This window comes from Narcine bancroftii, chromosome 6 (assembly GCF_036971445.1).
Source record: "Narcine bancroftii isolate sNarBan1 chromosome 6, sNarBan1.hap1, whole genome shotgun sequence".
In the NCBI taxonomy this organism is placed as follows: Eukaryota; Metazoa; Chordata; class Chondrichthyes; order Torpediniformes; family Narcinidae; genus Narcine; species Narcine bancroftii.
This window is the reverse complement of record NC_091474.1, coordinates 69,876,686-69,897,787: the sequence shown is the minus strand read 5'-3', so window position 1 is coordinate 69,897,787 and position 21,102 is coordinate 69,876,686. Positions and strand designations below refer to the sequence as shown.

Below are 21,102 nucleotides of genomic sequence, written 5' to 3'. Positions count from 1 at the left end.
ATTTTACTGAGTCAGTTCTTTTCGTTGTCTTCTCCTTCTGTCATTTTAGGTGGTGGAAGTCCACGGTAGGATTTCTCTATTGTATTTCATGTATGGCTCCCATATTTGTTCGAATATTGTAATGTTATTTCTTAAATTATATGTTATTTTTTCTAATGGAATACATTTATTCATTTCTATATACCATTGTTGTATTCTCAAGTTGTCTTCTAATTTCCAGGTTGGCATAATAGATTTTTTTGCTACAGCTAGGGCTATCATAACAAATCTTTTTTGTGCTCCACCCAAATCAAGTCCAAATTCTTTGTTTCTTATATTACTTAGGAGGAAGATCTCTGTGAAGTCTGGCTTGGAGTTCATCAAGTTTGTTTTCCAGAGACTGTACATTGGCCAGAAGGATGGTAGGGAGTTGAAGCTTAACCTGTAGCCCCCCCCGCCCCCATCTGTGTCCATGTGGTTGGGTATTCTTTACATGGCCTGCGGGTCCACTGCTGCTAGTTCCCGCAGTTTTTAAATCAGTGGGTCTCAACCTTTATTTTGCCCTAGGCCCCACTTAAACTTTTTCAAAAAGTGTACACCCCACCATTAGTGGAAAAAAGTTATATATTCAGAAGAAATTTTAATTAAATCACTTACTGCAAGGTCAGGAATACACTGGAACACTTATTTCATATTCAACTGCAACTTCAATATGTCAACAATCTCAAAAACACATCGAACAATTGTCGTCACTTCAGTGGGAACCTTGCCATTGACACTGGCTGCAGATTGTTTTAATTTGAGGGATTAATTTTGTTAGTTTCAACCTTAAATCTCCACATTTTGTCATTTCCAGTTGGTTTCTCTTAGCTTGTAGCAAATCACTAACAACACTGAAGCCACATTCTACTAAATAAGATGCTGGAAAATGTATCATTAGTTCCCTTGCTAAAGTAATCGAGTTTGGGTATTTCATTAGACAGCTACATCATGGTTCCTTTCACTTTGAGCAGAGTTTTCACAGATTCATCATGTTGCAACTCCGATAACTCCTCTTGGTATTGCATTGGAACTTCAGCAATGGCTGAGTTAACCAAGAGGGAAAATCCATTGCCTTTAAATCACAAAATTTAACGTTGAAGTTGGAAACCAACATTTTCAAATAGCCAACAATTATGTTTGTAGCAGCATTAGTTACCTCATACATTCAATCAATAGAATTGACTGAAATTTCTTGCAGAAATATTCCTTTGGCATAATTCTAGTCTCATGAATCCAAATATCTTTGTTTTTGCATCAACGAGTGTCATATTTTTACTTGTTCAATGTACTTAGTTTCTCAAAAATGTCCATCAAGTAACTAACATAAGCTTTGCCATCTGTTAGCAAGAGCTTCATTTCAGGTTTGCCTTCAAAAACTCGCTGAGGAGATGAAACAGTTCCATAAACCTATTGAAGCAGTTTCCTTTTGACAACCACCTTACTTCAGTGTGAAGCAATAATCTTACATGTTCTGCATTTTTATTGACACAAAACTGCTTAAACAGACAGTCACATTTGGCATTAGCTTTGATGGCATTGATACACTTGATCACAGAATGCTGTACCTCATGTAGATCAGGAGAAACTTTCTTGGCAACTCAATTTTCTCGGTGGATTACACAATGTACAACCAATGTACAACCAGCATGTTTGGATTTTCATCCTTCATTAATTTTAAAATCCTTTTTTTTACCCATCATAGCAGGTTCACCATCTGCAGCACAGGTACAATGTTTATTTTTGGTATTTCATTTTCATCCAAATAATTTTTGAACTTGCTGAAGGTATCAACTGGAGTCGAGGTTCTTTCTAATGATTCACAAAACAACAACTCTTCTTGAAACTCTTCCTGATCAATATATCTAACGTTTGCCAATAACAAGGCCTCACTGTCCCGTTGTACTGAGAACTTTCATGATTTCAGCTTCTCAATAAGCTGTTCTTCAACATCTTGACCCATGTCATCTATTCTGCGATTACTCAATGGCAGTGCTTGGACATCTTTGTCATCCTTTTGCAAAACAGTTTTGAGAAACAATGATATTGCGGGTTTAATCAGTTCTTCCCCACTCATATGATTCTACCCATGTTTTGCTATCAGTAGAAAAACTTAGTGCAGATTATTCAAGGCAGTATTTCATGCAGCAAATAATGAAGTGATTTTTGATCTATTTTCAAACCTCTCTCAGTGATTTAAAATATTCCAATTTTGAATTGACATTGTTAGGATGTTTTACCCTCAAATGAGTTTCAAGACAGCCTGCTTTCATTGATTTATTTGTCAAAGTCCTTTGGCATAATAGGCAAAACGGTGCACGTTCATCATGTACAAACCCAAACTTCAAGGACTCCACTGAATATAGATGAACCTTTTGCTTGTTAGGTCTGCTCATTTTGAAAATACCACAGAGCGAGCTCCCTGAAACAGGTTAATCAGTATTTTATTAAAAGTAATGATCGAATCAAAGGAAAAATACTAACCTGAAAAAAAACACTAGCGCGGTTTCTGACATCTTATTTTCTCACAGAGAGTGCATCAAAACTGCTGTAGCCTCCTTCTTTACTTTCTAGGGTCCAGATTATTTTCTGATTTTGATGCCCAACACCACCCTGCCCAGACTAGTGCCTGGGGTGGACCCCACCTACCCCCCCATCCCCCCCATTCATAGGCTAGTAGACAAAGATACATACAAATACAGGTCTCACTCACTACTGAACTGAAAAAGTAAAGGTTTATGGATGGAGACATGAATGTGGAGATCATTTAGAATCCTTGTTGCCAATGAGATAATTTGGAATGGATGATAATAAGAGCGGTCAGAAAAAATATAATTATTATGTTAACCAAGGATAACAACAGTTAAGACAAACATCAGAAGAGTGAAAGCACGTAATGAAAGTTAAAGAACAAAGTGATTTTTCTTGGAAGTTACAACAATTGTGTTCTACTGAAAGTGTTGCCAAGTCACATCTTTCATACCAACATGATGAGTTTATTTTTTCAAGCCAACTTTTTAATTACTTCCCAAAGCCCCACACCCTACCAAAATATTCCCACGCTCTGCTTATACCCCATCTTGAGAATCTATGGATTAAATGGTCTGCGCGATGTTCCTTTAAATCTCCCACGATATTTAAATGTGCTGAGCATCTGCTGTTTGTGACTCCCGAAAACTTTAAATGTCCCAATCGCTGGCTGTTTAATGGTCCTGTGGTCTGACAGAGTCTGCCTGAGCGCTGGCTGTTTAACACTCCTATGGCCTGAGCGCTCGCTGTTTAACGGTCCTGTGGCCTGAGCGCTGGCTGTTTAACGGTCCTGTGGTCCAACAGAGTCTACTGATTCTTCCAATTCTGAGGTCAGCTTAGGACGTTAAAGGGCAAGTTTGATTTTATAGTTCTGATTCTGGGGTTGAATTTTAGTAGTTCTGAATGGGAATATTTGATAATTCCCATCAGAGCTGCACACAAAGAGCTGCGACTGTAAAGTGCCATCTTAAGATGACTGGAGGGTTTGAGTTAGCAGAAACTGGATGGGGTGGGGCTTTTTAGCCACCTGCAGACTGAAGAAAGACCTAATCATATAACCCTCACGAACAACCCCCATCACCCTGGTCACAACCTCTTCGAGCCTGAAAACTAACACCTGTGGGTTTGTTCCAACAGCTAACAGACTCATGAACTTTCCTTGCTATATAAATTGTGGAAAGCTCCAACATCATAAAAGGACCGTCTGCTGTCCTTCTTTTGGACTTAGATTACTGTGAATATTTATTATCTACCTTGGTCTTTATTGATTTATTTTATTTAATTCAATTTGTTAACTAATATACCTTTTGTTGCCTGTTTGGCTGCAACAAGTATGGACTTTGGTGGATATGTACATTGTACAATAGATGTGAGAATAAACATCATACCGGGAATATCTCAATCAGAAGCCATGGATGGGTCAAATAGTCACAACCTGCTGAGGGCAAGATCGATGGGAGGAACTCCAGGTATGACCTGGTGGAAGGCTGTCTGAGGGAAGCTAGAGACAGAGTCAGATACTCACCAGCTATGGCAGGGAGTACAGGCCATCACATCCTACAAGGTGAGGCAAACATAATAAATGGCTGTGATGCTTCACTACCAGATGAGCTGATCACCTTTTCTGCTCACTTTAGAACAGAGAAGACCAAACAGGGCAACACAGTTCAGGCCCTTCGCCCCACAATGTTGTGCCAACCTTTAGCCCCTGCCTCCCTCATGACTCTCCATTTTAAGTTCCACTATATGCTTGTCTGGTCGCCTCTTGAATTTCGCCAATGCACCTGACCCAGGTAGTGCATTCCATGCACCAGCCACCTCTGGGTTAAAAAAAAACTTCCTCTAATATCTTCCTTGAACTTCCACCCATTATCTTAAAACCATGCTCTCTTGTATTGAGCAGTGGTGCGGTGGGAAGAAGGTGCTGGCTGTCCACCCTATCTGTTCCTCATAATAGCTTGTATACCTCTACCATGTCTCCTCTCATCCTCCTTCTCTCCAAAGAGTAAAGCCCGAGCTCCCTTAATCTCTGCTCATAATGCATATTCTCTCAGCCAGGCATCATCCTGGTAAATCTCCTCTGCACCTTTTCCAAAGCTTCCACATCTTTCCTATAGTTAGGCGACAGTACTCCAAATGCGGTCTAATCAGAGTTTTTTTGAGAAGGAAAAATCAATTATACCTGTGAACATTTCTGAAGAAGATGATGCTCCTGTGATCTCTGAGGTCAATGTCAGAACATCCTTCAAGAGGCCCTGATGGGGTATCTGGCCGGGCAGGTACTGATACTCTATGTCAACTAACTAGCTGGGGTGTTCACAGATATTTTCAATCTCTCATTGCTGCAATCAGAGGTATGACAGATTATGTTGTGTTTGTATTGTATATAGATATGTTTTGGGGGTGTGATAGTACAGATTCTATCACCAATGTGTATATGTACAGATTGTAATGTAGGATGACTGTGATTGGCTGAGAGCATAGCCACGCCTACTGGCAGGTCTTAAAGGGTTGCTCCTAGCCAGACCAGGTCATTCTGGACTGGTCGACCTACATGTGATACGCTCCGGTCTTCTAGTTAATAAAAGCCTTGGTTTGGATCAATGAGCCTTTGATTCTTTCAACGTGCTCTACAGGGGGGATAAATTGGGGAAAGATTTTTAGTGTAGGTCACATACAAACATTTTAAAACCAATCTGTGCTAGACATGTTGGCCCCAGAGCATTTGCAAAAGCTTTGGAGAGTGCCCAAGAGACTTCACTAATGGATTGTTGTTTACAAAAAGGTAACAAATGAAAGAATTTGTTGGAGCTGCAGACTGTCTGGAGTGGAACTTGCAGTTCTAGGAGAGTCATGTGGTTTTGCAAACAGAGAGAGTCAAACAGGCTATTTTCTCAGAGAGTGAGAGAGAGATTTGAATTCTACAGTGCTACAGTCAGCAGCAGCAGCTGGGACTGGAACAGGACAAGCTGACAAGCTTGTGGAAAACCCCATTTGGAAGGAGGATTGTGAGTGTTTAGTTCAGCCTGGTCTAAACCCTTGTGGTTCATGCAAGAGGAGAGGACTGTCTGTCTAATGTTTCACTTGAAATAAGGAGACAAAAATGAACTCTGCGGTGACCTGAAAGAAAGAGGTTAACATCTGGAGAACCCTGAGGGGGCAAGTTCGTTCAAGACACTGAAGTGGCTGATTAAAAAGGAATCAATTGTAGGTATCCATCATCAACAAATCTCTCTCTGAAAACCAACAAGAACCTTCCTGAGCGGTAACCATTTACCTTTCAAGCACCAAAGCCTGGTAAACCTTATAAATGTTAGATTCTGTGCACAGTATAAGAATTACCTGCAACCAGTGAACTTGGAAGAATGAGATGTGAGATTGGACTGTGAGTCATAAACTTCTCTTAATTTACACACACATTCCATGCACGTGCGCTTAGAATTAGAAGTTAGGTTAGTTAAGTCAATAGTGATAAGTTAAAGTGTGATTCTGCTTTCTTGTTTAAAGATAATTAAAAATAATACTTGTTTAAGTAACCATTTGTCTTGGTGAATATCTATTGCTGTTGGTTTTAGGGTCCTCTGGGCTCATAACAGAGGTTCCCACCTGTTTCAAAAGGGCATCAATCATCCTGGTGTTCAAGAATAGCAGGTAAGCTATTAGCACTCATATCTAATGTGATGAAATGTTTAAAGAGGTTGGTCATGGGCAGAATTAACTCACATCTAAGTAAAGATTTGGACCCACTGTAAGAGGAGTAAAACACAAAAGTCTGTGGAGATCGTGACTGAAGTAAAAACACAATGATGGAGGAAGTCAGCGGGTCAAACGGTGTTTGTTTCATTAGCAAAGATAAAGATATATAACCAACATTTTGAGCTTGAACCTTTCATCAAAGTATGAGCAAAATCAATCTATTCCTCATTGACGATCAACATAGGTACATGCTTATCCCATTGCACCTCTCAGGCTAAGAGTTTTAATTTCCTGGGTTTAAGCATCTCTGAGGATCTGCCCACGTCCTTCCATGCTGATGGAATCATGAAGAAAGCTCCCCAGCACAATAATTCGTGAGAAGTTTGAAGAGATTTGGTATGTCCCCATTATCTCTCGAAAGTTTTGACAGTTCACAACTCTCTGTAGATTGTTCGTGTCCTGTGCATTGGCTCTTCCATACCAGACAGTGTTGCATCCTGTGCATGACATTCTCCGTTACAATTTAAGGTGGTGCACAGAGTACACATGTCCAAAGTTAAATTATCTATTTTTTATTCTGATATTGATAAGTGTAACATCTTTGAAGCTTCATTGATTCATATATTTTGGAAGTTCCCTAATTAAGAAAATAAATGGAAAAATATTTTCCAAACTTTATCAGTGATTCTTCAGATCAAATTTGAACCATGCCCCTTTAATTACTTTATTTGGATTTTCTCTCAAAGAGGGTGTATCCTTGATTTCAACCCAAAAGAAAATCTTAGCTTTTACCTCACTGATAGCTTGACGAGTAATTCTGATGAAATGGAAAGATAGCTCTTCACCCACTCTTATTCAATGGTTACATGACATCATATCTTGCCTACATTTGGAAAAAAAATTAAATATTACATCAACGATGTAAAGTTTGAATTTGATAAGATGTGGGCCCATTCACAAGTTGAAGATTTAAGATGGAAGGATGCCCTGGCGACTCCATGTCCATTATTCAATTCACATCTATATAATTTATACAAAGATGGGTTGAATGGTGGATCATTAATATTGACCGTATCACAGAATAAGATGAAAATACATGAGAAGGATAAAATCCCTTTTTTTTAATATAAGGCAAGCTTAATTATATCTTATCTATTTTCTACTCCATATTAATTGTGGCTATATTATGAGAAATGGATTATCTGTTAACAATATAATCATAGAATTCGATGTTTTGTATGGGATAAGTTAAGTAAATAATTATGGTTATACTTCCGCTTTACAATTTTCATGTGATATGCATAAGATATGATTTGATTTATGTTATTAATTAGAAGACCATTTTATCTAATAAACTCAATAAAAAGTATTTTAAGACACCTCAACATGGAGGCCCAGGTCAAATTCTCAGAGATGTTGACTCCCAAAAGTTCTTGACCCTCTCCACTACTGAGCCCTCCTTGTCCATCAATCATGTCCAGCAACTGGATCAGGTTCTCTGAGTGGAACAATTGGGTATTGGACCTCGAAGCTGCTCAAACTGTGGGTTACAAGGTCATGACTAAGAAGACCACTGGTCCAATAGTGACTGGGTTCCTGAGTTCACTAATGTGATCTCCAGTGCGATTATAATCTGATCAGAGTAGGAGAAACTGGAAGTTGCTCTTTTGCCCTTTTGGAAAGGTGTGGCAGTGCAGAAAGCTCCCTCAGGGTTGCACCTTAAGGAAATGTGGTGACTTGTGGGTTAGGCAGTGATGCATTAGCACGGGCACAGTGGAGGCTGAGTGCAGAACAGTGCAAAACACACACACAGACATAACACACATAGAGCTGCAAAGAGTTGTTCCAGCAGTTCTTCAGCAGTCTCACTGCCCGGGGGAGAAGCTGTCGCTCAACATGGTGGTTCTGGCTCTGATACTCCTGGATCTTTTTCCTGAATGGAGTAGCTGGAAGATCCTGCTTGCAGGACGGAGGGGTCCTCCTTGATTTTGTGAGCCCTCTTCAAACAACGATCCCAGTTCATTACATCTCTGCTGCTTTTATGGGTTGATCCAATGCTCTGCAGCAGCTACATTGCAGGTGGTCAGGACATGTAGAAAGTTAACAGAATGGTGGCTGATAGCCTTGCCCACCTCAGCCATCTAAGTAAGTGCATTCCTGACAAATGAGAGGAGGTTGTGGGTCCAGGATAGGTCACTTCTTACATGGACTCCAAGGAACTTGATACTCTGCACTAATGAGCTATAAATTTGCAGTGAAGGGTAGTCATCCTTGGTCCTCCTAAAGTTCACAATCATCTCCTTTGTCTTGTCGACGTTGAGACTAAGGTTGTTATTCTGGCACCATTTCACAAAATGTCCCACCTCTTTTGACTTATCATTGTTGATAATGATGCCCCAACTACTGTTATATCATCTACAAACGATGACTCTGTTCGATGACATCTGGCACTGCATTCATGGGTCGCTGGTGTGAACAAGTGTGGGCTGACTGCACAGCCTTGAGGTCTGCCAGTGCTTAGTGTGATGCTGCCCAACGTTGCCCTGTTAGACAGTCTTCCTGTTAGGAAGTCGAGAATCATGTTACGGAGAGGGGTGTTCAGTGCCAGCAAGGGCAGCTTCTCCACCAGCCTCTGGGATATGACTGTATTAAATGCCAGGCAGAAGTCAATGAACAGCAGCCTGGCTTATGAGGCGGTGCCCCCCTTGTGGGTCAGGACAAAATGGAGAGAAAAGGCTACATCATTGTAAGTAGAATGGTTCTGCCCGTAGGCAAATTGAAATGGGTCCAGCGTCTCTGGAGGTTTCATCACCAGAAGCTTGAAGCACTTCATAATGGTGGAGATCGGAGCCACTGTGATGGCAGTCATTGAGGCCTGTGGCTGTCTCCTTCTTTGGTATCAAATTAATGGGTGTCTGCCTTGAAACCTGTGGGGATAGTGGACTGCTACGACGACATGATGACGTCCGTAAGGACCTCAGTCACTTGGTTTGCACAGTCCTTCAGTACTGGGAAGGGCACATTTGTCTGGTCCCGCTGCCTTGTGTGGGTTCCCCTTCCTCCTGAGATGCCTTCTCCCGAGTACCACTGGTTCAAGGGACAAGATGGTGCCTTACCGCAGCAACTCCTTGCGAGCAGCTCTGATGGGAATGATCAAATATTTCCATTTGGAACTTGTAAAAATCAAACAAAAAACGAGAAACATAAAATCAAACTTACTCGAATACATGGGTGCCCTCGGATCGCTGGCAGACCTTGGAATTGGCAGAACTGGCTGTCTGCGTGGGGTCACAGGACCTTTAAAATCTCACACAAGTACAACAACAACACGGTGGGAGTTTCAAACAGCTAGCAATCAGGCCATTTAAACTTCACCGGAGTCACAGACGCTCAGCGTATTTAAACACTGCAAGTGATTTAAAGGGGGGCAAGTCAGGGATCATTACAAGAGAATCAGGATTTATTGTCGTGAACAAGTCATGAAATTTGGTGTTTTATGGCAGCTTCGTAGTATAAACATTGATATTATAACTATTTTACAACATTACTATAAAAAATAAAAATAACAGTGCAGGAAAAAATAATTGGTTCATTGATCATTCAGGAATCTGATGGTGGAGGGGAAGTACCTGTCCTTGTGCTGCTGAGTGCTCATCTTTAAACTCCTGTACCTTTTCCCCAATGGTAGCAGAATGAAGAGGGCATGGCCTGGGTGTTGGGGGTCTTTGAGGATAGAGGCTGCTTTTTTATGTAGACGTCCTCGATGGAGTAAAATCTGGTGCCTATGATGTCTCAGACTAAGTTAACAACCCTCTGGAGTTTATTCTGTCCTGAGAGTTAGCACCTCCGTACCAGACAGTGATGCAACCCGCTAGAATGCTCTCCACAGTACACCTGTAGAACACCATGGGAACTAATAGCAGTGGACCCAAAGTATACCCAAACACGTGGGATGCAGAGGTGGGGGGGAGCTGCAGATCAAGCTGAGATGCCAGGACCTGAGGCTTCCACTCCCTACCATCCTCCTGGCCAACATACAGACCCTGGAAAACAAACCTGATGAACTCCAAGCCAGAATTCAACATCAGAGAGACATCAGGGAATGCTGCATGATGTGCTTTACGGAAACATGTCAAAACGTGGACATACCAGACACGGCACTGCAGCCCATCGTGCTGACCAAACACTGGCATCTGGAAAAACCAGCGGAGGCAGCATTTGTGTCATCATTAGTTCATCGTGGTGCACAGACGTGACAGTCATGTCCCAGTGTGCTGCTTCTCCAACCTGGAACATTCAGTGTCGTCCATTCTACCTGCTGAGGGAGTTTACTGCCATCATGCTGGTCACAGTGTACATTCTGCCTCAGGCTAATGTCTGGCTGGTACTGGAAGGACTGAACATGGTGATAAACAGCCATGAGACAGCGCATCCAGATGCCTCCCTGATCATTGTGGGAGACTTTAATCAGGCGAACTCTGTCAAACAACACCAACACATCACATGCGAGACAAGGGGAACCAACACAATCGACCACTGCTCCACCAATGAAGAACACATACACCACGTTCGCAAGTCTGATCACCTGGCTGTACTTCTGCTTCCTGCGTACGAGCAGAAACTAAAGGCAACAGCAGTGGGGAAGACAGCAAAAGTATGGTTGAGGGAGGAGGAGGAGTAGGACAGCTTTGAACTGGTTGACTAGAATATCTACAGGAACTTGTCCATAGACTTGAGAGTGTGTGCCCACATGCAAATACTGGGTGTTCCCCAAGCAGAAGCTGAATCAGAGAAATTTCAACCTGCTGAGAACCAGAACAAGAGTGTTTAATGTTGGGGATCAGAATCTTTACAACAAGTCCAGGTACGACCTATGAAAGGGCATTTCTGAAGCAAGGTGGCAATTCCTGAGGAGGATAGAGACAGAGACAGATACACACCAGCTATGTCAGGGTTTGCAGGCCATTACAGCCTACACAGCCAGGGTGAACACTATAGAAGGCTGTGATGCTTCATTGCCTGATGAACTCAACACCTCCTATGCCCACTTTGAGAAGAAGAACCAAACAGTGTCTACTAGAATCCCTGAAAAGGCTGAAGACCCCGTGACATCTTTCTGAGGGCAATGTCAGAACATCATTCAACAGGGTGAACACTCGCAAGGGATCAGGGCCTAGCAGAGTACTGAAAATCTGCACCAATCAATTAGTTGTAGTGTTCATGGACATTTTCAACCTTGCATTGCTGTAGTCAGAGGTTCCCACCTGCTTCAAAAGGGCAACAATCATCCCAGTCCCCAAGAAGAGTAGCGCGACCTGCCTCAATGACGACTGCCCAGTAGCACTAACTTCTACTGGGATGAAATGCTTCGAGAGGCTGGTCATGGCCAGAATTAACATGAACCTAAGCAAAAATCTGGACCCGCTGCAATTCGCCTATCGTCACAATCGTTCCACGGCAGATGCCATATTGTTGGCTTTCCACTCAGCTCTGAATCACCTCGAAAACAGGAATTCAGACATCAGATACCCTTCATTGACTACAGCTCGGCCTTCAACACCATTACTCTCTCAATGCTAGTCAAGAAGCTACAAACTCCAGGCCTCTGAACACCCCCCACCCCCCGCAACTGGATCCTTGATTTATTTTCATTGGAAAACTATGGTCAGTACAAATTGGAAACATCTCCTCCTCATTGATTATCAACACTGGTACACCCCACCGATTCGTGCTTAGCTAGCTGATCTTCTCGTTGCACACCCATGACTGTGCGGCCAGGCACAATTCCAACGCCATCTACAAGTTTGCTGATGACACCACAGTTGTCGGCTGAATCACAAACGGCAATGAGGAAGCGTACAGGAGGGAGATAGATCAGCTTGTTGGATGGTGTAACAATGACAATCTCACATTCAAGATTAGCAAAACCAAGGAGACAATTGTGGACTTCAGGAGGAAGTCAGGGGAACACGACCTTGACCTAATTGAGGGATCAGAAGTTGAGAAGGTCAAGAACTTCAAATACATGGTTGTCAACATCTCTGAGGATCTGTCCATGTTGATACAATCACAAAGAAGGCTCGCCAACAGCTATATTTTGTGAGATGTCTGAGAAGATTTGGTATGTCACTAAAGACTTTCATAAACTTCTACAGGTGTACAGTGGAGAGCACTCAGGCTGGTTGCATCACTGCCTGGTATGGAGGCGTCAACTCTAAAGACAAGAATAAACTCCAGAGTGTTGTTAACTTGGCCTGCAGCATCACAAGCACCAGACTTCACTCTATCAAGGACATCTTCATGAGGTGGTGTCTTAAAAAAGCAGCCTCTATCCTCAAAGACCCCCACCACCCAGGCCACACCCTCTTCACTCAGTTACCACTGGGGAAAAGGTACAGGAGCCTAAAGATGAACACTCAGTGGGACAAGGACAGCTTCTTCCCCGCTGCCATCAGATTCCTGAATGATCAATGAACCAAAGACACTGCCTTACTTTTCCTGCACTTTTTACTTTTTATAGTCATGTTGTAAGATGGTCATAATTTGAAAGTTTGCTCTAAGGTGCTGCTGCAGACTCTGAACTTCATGACCTGTTCCTGACCATAAATCCTGATTCTGATTCCTCCTGAGAACCATTCCTCCCGCCCTTGCTGCCCCTCTGCCATCACTCTCCCATTAGTTCAGCAGCCCACTGAGTAAGCAATGCAGAGATTGGCGAGTCAGATCACATGATCAGGTCAGGAATTTACTCTTTGGGGAATGGTGTGGCTGTAAGGACAAGTAACACATTTGATTTTAACCAAATTCATGAATGTATTTATTTTATTTGACATGAAAATTATTTCTGAGTTAAGCAATAAGTGGACTAAAAAAAACAGGAGACAATGTGGTGCTTGATGAATAATTGATACCATTTAGGTGTAACAGATCACAACTTGAGATTGAATGATGGATTTACACTGGAAAATTGCTGTGAATTCAATTCCTTTCTAATCCATAGTCTCTTCTTTTCTCTGCTTTCTAAACAGTTCTGATAAGAACTGAATATTGTTGCTTAAAGCAAAGAAATACCACAATAACACTCAGTGCTCTTACTGATCGATTTTTCAAGGTTCAAGGTTCCATTTTTTGTCATGTACATAAATACACAAAAATTATTTACTTTTCTCCTTCCTTCGTGTTGAACATAAATTGGTTATTCACGTGCCTCCATGAAAATTCAAAGTGGGGTTGATGCCTGGACTCAGTCATACTGTGTAACAAACCAAAGGCTTGGAGATGTGTTCACTTAAGTATGTGAGAATATTCTTTATGGAGACTTGAGTGTGAATTTGCAAAAAAGAATTGCTGCATCTAGTTCATCTCTTTGTTTAAAAAGGACTGTGTTGGCATAACAAGCAAGTTCTGACCTCTGTTTATAAAGCCCTGGTCACATGTAAGGATGAAAAATCTAATGTCTACTAAAGACGATGAACGATGATAAATGCTGAGTGGTTCAAAATGTGAATTAAAATTCATCCCAAATTTCCCTCAAATTTTCCCTGACATTTACTCTTTCACCGCCTAGATCTATAATCTATGGTATTGTTCTCTGTCTGTTGCTTCTCTCTTCAATCTCCCCTCTGCAATTGCGATTGGAGAGAAAAGCCTGGCCAGGCTGCCTTTGTTATTAGAATCGTCTAGCACAAGGCCATTCTTAATTGTAATTTACCATAGGCTTTTCCTTGCTTGATCAAACTTGACAAGGGCCTTGCCTAAATCCATGACTACTAGATTAAATGTATCACTCTCATTAGCCCTCATTATCTCCTCAAAGAATTTCAGTTTCCTCAGACACAATTTACCCAGCCAAATGTATCTTGACTAAACTACACCAGATTAAAGCTTTGTTCATCAACAGTGTTACAACGACCAATTATTACTTGGACTAATCCTTTATTACCTTAGCACATTAGGAGACTTTGAATTCTTTTCACTACAACTGTAGCCATTAATTGTTAATAAATAATTGTCAAACTCTCCATAATTGCAATCTTTGTATCTTTTAAGAGTACACAATGGATTTTCATTTGGGCTTGGAGATTTATCTATTTTATCGACCTTGTATTCTTCAAACCAGTAGTTTTCAACTTTTTTCTTTCCACTCACATACCAGATTAAGTATTCCCCATGCCATAGGTGATCTGTGATTCATAAGGGATTGCTTGAGATGGTAAGAAAAAGTTTGAAAATCACTGTTTTAATCGTACCTAATTGACTTGTTATGAGCATGTTTTCATAACTTGAAATGAAATGGGCCAATGACCATTTTTCTCAAGTAAAATATTTCAGGAACAATTGGGTCTAGGACACTGGTTTTCAGCCTTCCCTTCCCATGCACATCCCACCTTAAGCAATCCCTTACTAATCACAGAGCAACAATGGCATAGGGAATACTTAAGGTGGTACATAAGTGGAAAGAGAAAGGGGAAGAACCACTGCTTTAAAGTCAACTCTCTTATTATCATTTACAAATCATGAGTGTGAAGTCATGTACCACCAGATCCAAAGACCGTTTCTTTCTTGCCATTATCAGAATCCTGAATGAACTTTAAAATTATGTTTACTCCTTACCAACTCGTCTCTCTCTGTAGCTCTGCAATTTCATACTGTGCTTTATTGTACTGTATATGAGAAATTCACTGCTCTGCTCACGAAAATACTTGTTTGGTTCCAAAGACATACATGGTCAGTGAGTTAATTTATCACATGGATGTATTTGGATGGCACAGGCTCATAACTGAGCTGTATGTCTAAATTTTAAAAATTAAGTAAAATGCCCTTCTGGCCCATGACCCCATGATGCCCAAATACAGCAATGAACCCACAACCACAGTATGATTAGAAGGGTGGGAGGAAACCAGCGGACCCAGTGATAGCTCATGCAGATACAGGGATAATATACAAATTCCCTACAGGATTCAAACCCATGTCACTGACACTGTAATAGCATGTTATACTACAGACATGTTATTATTAAAGTACTTTGTGGATTGGACATGGAAATACATAGGACATACATTTTGAAACCCAGATGTAAAGTCACCTACATTCAAGGTCATAAAACTACTGTTATTGTTCTCCATTGAAAGCTTGAAACAATGAATGTTTTCTAAGAAGGACAGCTGTTTAAACAAAGTCATCGGGTTAAACAGAGGCCATTTGCCATAATGACTCGTGCTTTTGGAAAAAATGAAACTAAAACAGATTTGCTCATGCAAGACATGTGATGAAGGGCACTTGAAAAACAGCCTTTAGTATCAAACCAGAGTCATCTGAAGAGTGAAATGCAGTGACATTCTGTGAGGTGGACACTGCTGTTGTATTCTCATTGCCAGGGGGAAACAGTGATTTGCTGTGGCCATTGTAAGGATAAATTCTGACTGAGCCATACCTGTGTAAAGAAAACAAGATCATTCTTGTATTTGGATCATAACCATTTTAAAGGATGACGTCATTTAACCCTTCATCGAAAGCATCGGGGAAATCACAAATTCCATAACTCCATGCAAATGAAAAATCATTCATATGTAGAAACATTTCTCTGGAAACAACTCAACAAGAATTTGTGAGTTTTGAGAAGTCTGATGACTTGGTGTCACACCTACTCCATAATTACTTTTAAACATCAGTTTAAAGCAATGGTTTTCAACCCCCCCCCCCCCTTAAACTCACATTCTCCCTTAAGTAATACCTATGCCATAAGTGCTCTGTGATTAGTAAGGGATTGCTTAAGGTGGGATGTGAGTGGGAAGGGAAGGGTGAGAACCACTGCTCTAGAACCAATTGTTACTGAAATATTTTGTTTGGGAATAATTGTCAGTGAGTCATTTCCTTTGGAGTTCTGAAACTGTGCACATAACGAGTCAATGAGGTATGATTAAAACAGTGGTTTTCAAACTTTTCCTTACTAATCACAGATTACTTATGGCATAGGGATTGCTTAAGGTAGAATGTGAGTGTAGGGGGCAGTTTGAAAACCATTGGTTTAAAGAAGCTAAGATTCAACACAAGATTTCAAAGGCTGGATTTTGAAATTGACTTTTCAGAATTATGTCTCAACTGTAATGGTTTGGGTGATCCACACATATACACATACATTTGTGCATAGCTGGGGTTAAGTTTGGAGTTAAGTAAGATAGTATGTTATTAATAAAAAAATATTGTTTTGAAGATACCATTACCTTGGTGAATTTCTATTGCTGCTGGTTCATGGTGTAACAAATTGGGGGATCATCACCAAAATTGGAGCTTATTGATTGATTTATTTTCAATTTATTAGGTTAAATTTCTTTTTGAAAGCCAATTACAAGACTTGTCTGTGTGGAAAAGCAGCAGCAATGGATATTGGGAAGTTATGGGGATCACCAATCTTTGCAGATTTGAAGGAGGCGACAATGAACGAGTTGTTGGTTATCTCTTGAGTCGAAACTCTCGAGGGTAAAACAGTTGATGAAAGAAAAATAGCGATTCAGAAAGTTATAGTTGGTCACTATGTAAAAGAGGGGAAGATTGGAGATGAGGAGTTAAAATCATTTTCCAAAGGTATATCCCCTGAGCAGCAGTTTCAGCTAGAGAAATGTAAAGTCGATTTTGAGAGAGAACAAAAGAATCTTGAGTTACTTGCACTGGACTTAGGGTTTGAAAAAAGTTTATTTGAGGTGAAGGAAGCAGAGAAGTGGAGGGAGGAAGCTAAAAGGCAAAGACAGTTTGAGATAGAGTTCGAAAAACGTAAATCTGAGGAAGCAGCGAAAGAAAGAGTTTGAAATAAAGAAGAAAGAAGAAGATCAATCTCCTGGTCCTCAGGAGAGCTTTATGACTAGTAGAGAGGAAAAGTTTAGTTACTCAATTTAATAAGGCTGACATTAATAAATACTTTCAACATTTTGAGGAAGTTGCTGAGACTTTGAAATGTCCAAAAAAACCCATTGGCCTTCATGTTGCAGAGTGTGATTAAAGAGAAGGTGCAGCAGGCTTGCTCTGGCCCTTAAAATTCAAGAAACCACTAATTGTGATACTGTAAAGGAAGCTGTGCTCAAGGATTATGAATTGGTTCCAGAAGCTTATAGACAAAACTTCAGGAATTTGAGAAAATCAGTGACCCAGTCTTATACAGATTTTGCATATGACAAAGCTGTGTGCTTTGATTGATGGTGCACATCAAGAGATAAATGTTGACTACAACAGACTGAAAGAATTGATATTAGTTGAGGAAACGTAAAGGTGTGTTCCTAATGACATAAAAGCATATTTAGATGAAAAGGGAGTGGAGTCGGCAGGATTCTGCTAAATTAGCGGATGTGTATACTTTATCCCACAAGGTTAGATTTATACCCAATTATAGTTCCTAAAGCCTATTGGGATGAAATGTTAACTTTGGCCCATTGGGTGGTCATTTTGGGGTAAAGAAAACTATCTACAAGATTGTGAAATAATTTTATTGGCCTAGTCTCAGAAAAAATGTTGTGACATTTTGCTGGACCTGTCACACTTGTCACGTTGTGGGGAAACCTAATTAGGGTCTACCAATGGCTCCATTAAAAATTCCAATCCAAAAACTGGGAATCAGTATTTGTTAATTGTTATGTCTACATCCTCCAGGTTTCTGGAAGCAATACCACTTAAAAATAATAGAGCTAAAACTGTGTTAAGTACTCTTGTGAATTTTTTCACTTTAGTTAGTTTGCCTAAAGTGATCCAATCAGATCAGGGGAGTAATTATATGTTGGGATTGTTTCAGCAGGTAGCTCATATATTGGGAGCAAACCAAAGCATGTCATCTGCATATCATTCAGAATCTCAAGGAGCCTTGGAGAGGTTCAATTTGGAACATGAGGGTGTTCATTTGATTTTGTTCACAGTAAGAAAGTCTGTACAAGAAGCATTAGATTTTAGTTTTTTGAGTTGGTGTTTGACATCAAGTTAGAGGACCTTTAGTGTTGTTGAAGGAACAATGGGTTATTGAGGATGTGCAATTGAATTTGTTAGATTATGAATCAAAGTGTAAAGATCATTTGCAGGAAGTCTGTAAACCAGCTGAAGAGAATTTGAAAACAGCTCAATGTAAAATTAAAGTTTAGTATGATTTAAAAAAAGCTAGAGTGAGAATTTTTAAACCAGGGATAAAATGATAATTATTTTCCCAACAAATTTTCAAGACCATATGGGGTAGAATCCAAGGAAAATTGCATAGTTTAAACACCTGATCGGAGATGTAAAACACTGAGTTGCCATGTCAACATGTTAAAACCTTATTTTGAGATCTTGGATATTAACAATAAACAGCTTTCACCAGAGGTGTTAGTTGTTGATAAAACTGCAGAGTTTATGGATCATAAGATGATACAAACTGGCTCTTGAGAGAGCCACTTCAAACAAAACATTGTCCCAGTTCATCTGTTTAATTTGAGTATTTCACAGAATTTGGATGCGAAGATGGTTCATCTGCACCCCCTAGGTAAAGGAACAAATAAATCAGTTAATTTTAAAATTTAGGAACTTGTTTTCAGATGTGCCTGAGAGAACATCAACAACTTGTCATGATGTTGGAGATGCCAAACAACATCCATATTGAATGAATGTTAAAAAGTGTGAACTGGTAGATCAAGAGATTGAAATATATATTAATGAATCACATTATTAGATGTTTTATTTCGAATTGGAGTTCACTTTGTGTCCTGATGCCTAAATTAGATGGGACAGTTAGATTATAGAAAAGTTAATGCTGTTACCAAGACAGGTGCTTATCCTATCCCGAGGGTGGATGATTGTGTGGACAAGGCTGAAAAGGCTAAATTTCTTATGAAGGTGGTTATTGGTGTGATTCCTTAAGAGAGAGAGGTGGAGAAATTTCTCCATTCACAGATTTATGTGAATACAATGTTCTACCATTTGGTATGAAGAATGCTCCAGGGACATTTCAAAGGATGATACACTCTGTGAGTCAAGATTTACAGCATTCATTTGCTTATATTGATGATTTGATCACAGGGAATGATACCTGGGAAGCACATATGTTTGCCCTGACCGATGATGGCAATGTGCCAAATGCCTTATTCATCACTCTGCTGATGTGCATCATGTAGCCCAAATGTTTTTGTTCTACAACTCTCTCCTCATTTTGAAACATTTTTTGCCAAAATAGACAATTTGACATATTTCCACTCTGCTTGAAATGAATAATTGTTGTGTACCTATGTTCAATATACAGGGATTTTAAGTTAATTGGGTTATTTGGGCACCATGGGCTCGAGGATCAGAAGGGCCTGTTATCATGCTGTATGACTAAATCTCAGATACACCAAAATTCTTCCTTGCTGCAGCCACAGTGGTATATAAGATCTTCTTCTGGCCAACCATCCCAAAGGATGGTGATGGTTCCTTTCAGTCAGTTTGTGGGGTTTATACCCCACTCCTCAGAAAGGAACAGTGTGCGTGAATGGATTTAGGTGAGTAGGGAGTTGGACAGGTCCACACCAATCCTCTTGACATCCCCTCCCGGATCCAGCGGCATGGTGAGGTCCAAGTCAGCTGGGGGAAGGTTCTGTTGCAGTGAATCGCCAGATCACGCTTCGAGGCAAGGGATGCCCTTTCCACGCTTCAGATCGCGTGTTTGCTAGATGGCCGCTGACCTTACGAGAGGGTTCATTTGTCCTATGACAGGTCTTGTTTTTCATCCTGCAGGCTGTCTAGCTACCCTCCGCACCAGGCAAGCCTAGTGGGGGAGCCAGTTTAGTCACCCACCACCCGACCATGCGACAGGTTGCACTGGGGTTACGTGGTGCGAGTGACCTGACCAATGTGAGGTACGTGAGATACTCCGACTACAATATTTAAAAAAAACAGAACCTGCCATGAGACAGAATTAGATGCAATAAATATGGACGATTAGATAAATAAATATTCACAGTTGCAGAGAAAGCAAAAAAAAAGTGACGTTTCAAAGGTGCAGATATATCGTTTGTGGTTCCAGAGAAGTTTATGGTTAGGGTACTTTGGATAGCTCCTGAACTTCGAGGTGCTGCAGTTCAGGCTTCTGTCCCTTCTGTAGTGAGAAGAGTAGCAAGGTATATCATTGTCTTACTTTTAGTTCAGAGTCAGCCTTATAACTAGGACATAGAAAGAGTCCACTCAAATGATCGTACTTACTAACCTCCCATGGGCCAATCACAAAGTTTTACTCATAGTTATCAGCGATAGGGAAACTCCAGACTAGGAAACTCCTTTAGTCTCATTCTCTGGTCATTCCTCAGTTGTTAGTGACCAGTCTGAGGATGAACAGAGTATCCCAAGAATTTTTCCACCATTCTGATCAAACCAAGTCTGGGTCTTTCTCAACACTGTTACCCAATGTTCTTGAAATATACTCAATGTACTCAAGTTTCCTCTGCCTCAGAAGTGGTGTCTGAGATTTCTCTCAGCCGACGAGAGACATATCTTGCCTGTCCAAAGCTGACAACAAACTGATGTGTATTGAGGAGGGATTACAACTTAATTCTTTCCTTGCCAAAGAGATTTGTAGAAGATAGATCAATGCAGCACAACTGGCACTTCAGCCAACCTAAGTAAACCTACCCAACCGCAATCTAATCCTTCCTGACCTTGCATGAATAACTTTCTATTTTTCTTACATCCATGTGCCCATCTGAGAGTCTTTTCAATGCCCCTATTGAACCTGCCTCCATCACCAAATGCGGCAATGGATTCCACTCTGTTGGGAGTGGGGGAAAGATCTAACCTCAACTTTTCTCCACTCACCTTAAACACTTGTCTTCTGGTACTTGCTATTGTCGCCCCAGGCAAAACAGGTGTTGGCTGTCC

General features: G+C 40.7%; 1 long non-coding RNA gene across 5 annotated transcripts in view; it reads left to right on the top strand.

Moving 5' to 3' along the window:
• The window catches only part of LOC138736175 (uncharacterized), a 70,224-nt gene that overhangs the window by 33,462 nt on the left and 15,660 nt on the right, over positions 1 to 21,102 (top strand). For 2 of the 5 annotated variants that reach the window (XR_011340125.1, XR_011340126.1), the window contains exons 3-4: positions 6,123 to 6,198; positions 19,966 to 20,087. This is a non-coding gene — a long non-coding RNA (uncharacterized lncRNA). Of the gene's footprint in view, positions 1 to 324; positions 402 to 6,122; positions 6,199 to 19,965; positions 20,088 to 21,102 lie in introns of all 5 variants that reach the window. The other 3 variants (XR_011340128.1, XR_011340127.1, XR_011340129.1) reach the window with 3 other exon arrangements.